Source organism: Octodon degus, unplaced genomic scaffold (genome assembly GCF_000260255.1).
Source record: "Octodon degus isolate 3935 unplaced genomic scaffold, OctDeg1.0 scaffold00021, whole genome shotgun sequence".
NCBI lineage: Eukaryota > Metazoa > Chordata > Mammalia > Rodentia > Octodontidae > Octodon > Octodon degus.
In genome coordinates this window covers 13,897,213-13,900,906 of record NW_004524597.1, presented here as the reverse complement: position 1 = coordinate 13,900,906, position 3,694 = coordinate 13,897,213, and the positions used below count along the sequence as shown (strand labels likewise).

The 3,694-nt window shown below is 48.1% G+C and overlaps 1 protein-coding gene across 3 annotated transcripts in view; it reads right to left on the bottom strand.

Moving 5' to 3' along the window:
• Znf74 (zinc finger protein 74) overlaps window positions 1–2,150 on the bottom strand; it is a 19,940-nt gene extending 17,790 nt beyond the window's left edge. For all 3 annotated transcript variants that reach the window (XM_023711803.1, XM_023711804.1, XM_004628157.2), the window contains exons 1-2: window positions 1,679–2,150; window positions 1,214–1,299 (exon numbers count right to left, since the gene is read on the bottom strand). The gene's annotated coding sequence lies outside the window, so the exon portion shown is untranslated. The remainder of the gene's footprint in view (window positions 1–1,213; window positions 1,300–1,678) is intronic.
• Between the last annotated feature and the right edge of the window lie 1,544 nt (window positions 2,151–3,694).

Genomic DNA, 3,694 nt, shown 5'->3' with positions numbered 1-3,694 from the left:
TTTATTTTTGTTTTTAAATTTTTAGGTATTGGGGGTTCTTTTGTTTATTTGTTTGTGCTGTTTTGTTGAGACAGGTAGTTCAGGTTGGCCTTGAACTTAATACCTAGCCCAGGCTGGCCTCGAATTCATGTAATCCTCCTAGTTCAGCCTACCAAGAGCTAGAATTACAGAGGTCTACTACCATATCCTGCTTCATACACTGCCTTTGATTGCCATATATCTTTGAGTGTTTCACAGAACTTCAGATCATTCTAATACCCCAGAAGCTAGGCATGTCTCTCAATACATATTTTACAGCTTTCTCTAAAATCAGTATTCTACCTTTCTGTAATCACATCTTGTATCTTTCATCTGGAAGATGAACAGAATCACAAAATTCTAAAAAGCATTCAATGAGTCCTCAACCCTCCAGACCTTTCTTTCCTCCTTTATTCTTCTTGTCAACTATACCCTTTCAAATTTTACCATATGGGGCAAGGGATACAGCTCAGTGTAATAAGTGCCAGCCTGGCAAGTACAAGGTCCTGAGTTTGATTCCTGGTACCTAAATGAATAAATTTTACCATATGGTAGGGGCGGTTTTAGTGGCAGGAAAAAAATGAGAAGCAAAGTTCAAAAGTTGTAAGGGAGGGGATCTGAGCTCCACTTAGCACAGAAGTGGTCCTAGGGCTAATTCCTAATTGGTTCCAAAGTTTCTTTAAACTTTTGGCTTTTTCCATGAAAGCTCCACACCAGAAATTTGGTACAGATGAAAGCAAACAGTAATGCATCCCCTACCATCACTCTTACTCTGGTACTCCCAAAAGTTCTTGCCTGATTGTACTCCAGCAAACACCCCCCCACTTGAAACATCCTCTGGGTCTGCAACAAGCCCTGGCCAGCATGTGGAGATGGACAAAGTGACTTCATGTGAACTGGCATCTACTTGATCACCCCTCAGAGCTCAGAGCACAGCTCTTGGCTATACAGGTCCTGGCAACTGATCCACCCCTCAAACTCAATAAGGCTGGAAGAGGCATTCATGAAAGTTGATCACATACAGACACCTGGGGTGTCACCCATACTGTCTTCAACTGGAGCTGTTCTCACTCCCCAGACTTCCTGAGCACTCAAAAACACGTTCCAAGGTGGAAGTCCTTGGTTGATTGCAGATCCAAGAATAGGAGGGAAAGTGTGCTAACCCTTTTCATAAAGGAAGAAAGGAGGCACTCACCTCAGATCTGGCTTCCTGCAGATCCCAACCTGATTTAGTCTCTGGATTCTCTTTGGGGGAAAGAGCAGAGTCTTAAGTAAAAAGCGCTGAGGATGGAGAAATAAATCAAAGAGTCTGTTCTGCCACCGCCACCACCCAAGTAAAGCCTACCCAGCCGAGGCACAGACAGGAATTAGAAAAGGCAGGAACTACTCAGGTGTATCTAGCAAGGAGTGAGTCCCACTATCTGGCAGAATCAAATACAGCACCAGGGAATTAGTTTTGCCTCTTGGTGTCTCCGATATTTTAAGAGGAAACACTGCTATTCCTTTCCTCCCATTAGCACGTGGGAACAAATAAATGGTCGTGTAGGGTGAAAAAGCAAAAGGCCAGCCTGGCTGGTGCTTCTGGGAAACTAGACTGACCTCTCAAAGTGTCAGTCTATTCAAGTGCAAATCAACAACCCAACAACTAAGAGGGCTGTACCTGTCTCCTCGGGCTTCAGGGCTAGGGTCTCCATGACGCCCCTTGGCAGCACTCCCTGGAGTGAGCAGCTCTGCAGCCTCCTGGACAGCAGGTCAGGCCCCTAGGTGCAAGTTCTACTTCTGGGGCTCTGGGACGGAGGCCTGCAGGTCAGCACCGCGGGGTCGCACACACGCCTGCGGCAGCAACAACCCCACACGGAGCCCCCTCCCCGCGTCCCGGCTGAGGCAGGTTTGGCCAACGCACTACACGCCTCACTTGGATCAGGACCCAGCACATCCGCCCACAGACACACCCACATCGGGTGGCACCACGTCTCCTTCACACAAGCGCTGTGTCACCCTGTCACACACTCTTGCGGTGTCCAGGCGACTCACGTGTGGGGTCTAGGCCCAGGTCCCAGGCGGATGGAAAAGCCAAAGGGCAGTCGGACCAACAGGCGAGGGAGCATCATGAATCTTCTACAAAAGGACAGCCATCGCCACAAAGAGCAGCCTGGCGACCGCGGGCGAGAAAGTGCGCCTGCGCGGACCAAACGCGAACTACCATTCCCGAGAGCCTTTGCTTCACACAGGCTGAGCGTTTCCTTGCCCAAGGGCGCCAGAAAGGGGCAAGACAGACCGTGAGGTAGCACATGCTTCTGGGAAATGTAGTTTCGGGGCCGCTGAGCGCTCTGGACCCATTTGGTTCCCTAGTAAAGACGCTGTGCATCTCTCTATGCCTATGCAGCGACTCTGTGTGTGTGTGTGTGTGTGTGTGTGTGTGTGTGTGTGTGTGTGTGTGTGTGTGTGTGATGTGTGTGTGTGTGTGTGGTGTGTGTATAAATCCTTGGATATCTGGAGAGTGGCACAGGTGGAAACTTCCTGTCAGTTCATCCTTGTCTTCAGGTTAGTTAGGTGGGTCCCACATCTTTCTAAAAGGCTCAGGCACCTGGCAGGACCAATAACAGAACATTGTTTCCTTTTATAAACCCCTGTCTCCACTGGCTTTGTGTAACTGATGATTTTGCAATGTGACTTCAAATGTAATGGGACATTTCTTCCTTTGTGAAACCGAAGCTCGTTTAACTGATGGTCTTACAATGTAACTTGAGATGTTTAAACTCTCCTAGCAACCCATGATGTCATCCAGCCTTCAAATCAAATGCGTAAAATTTGCCTTTGTGCCTCTCCTCTTGCCCTCCCTATATAGGTCCCCAAACTCTTTGGGGTAGGGCTCTGACTCTGGGAGAAAGATCCCATTCAAGCCCACCAGTGTAAATAAACTGCCTCCTAAAACTTCTCAGTGCCATGTTTGGTCTATTTTCTGTAATAGTGGCACGTACCTGTAATCCCAGTAGTTGGAAGGCAGAGGCAAAAGGATTACCATGAATTCCAGGACTACTTAGGCCACATAGTTGGTTCAAGGGCAGCCTGAACTACAAAGCAAGACGCTGTCCCAAAACAAAAAAGGAGTGGGCTATGATGGCAGTGTTTGGTCACGGGGCCAAGACTGGCCACCACCTACACTGTCTCTTGAGCTTGAGAGTGGACTGTGGTCAGGGTCACTCTCCTAAGAACAGGTACAGAGTTCTGTCAACCTTGGGAGCCCCTCCCATAGCCTCAGGTGTTTGGCTCCAGGGATAGGCGCAGCAGCTGAGGATTACACCCCTGGGAATCCCTTCAAGCCACTATCAGCCTCTGCCAGTTTCACAAAAGAAGTGTCCCATTATACTTGAAGTCACATTGTAAGGCCATCAGTTACACAAAGCAGTAAAGACAGAGGTTTATAAAAGGAAGGAATATTCTGTTATTGGGTCTGCAGCACATGTCCACTTGGTCTTGGTGGGTATCCTTGGCAGGCTTGTATTTAAAATTTTTAGTTTCCTGCTGGGCATTGTGGTGCACACCTATAGTCCCAGCACTTGGGAGGCAGAGGCAGAAGGATCACTGTGAGTTCAAAACCAGCCTGGGATACAAAATGAGCTCAAAGCCAACCTGAACTGCATAGTGAGAACTTTGTCTTGAAAAGAGAAAAAAA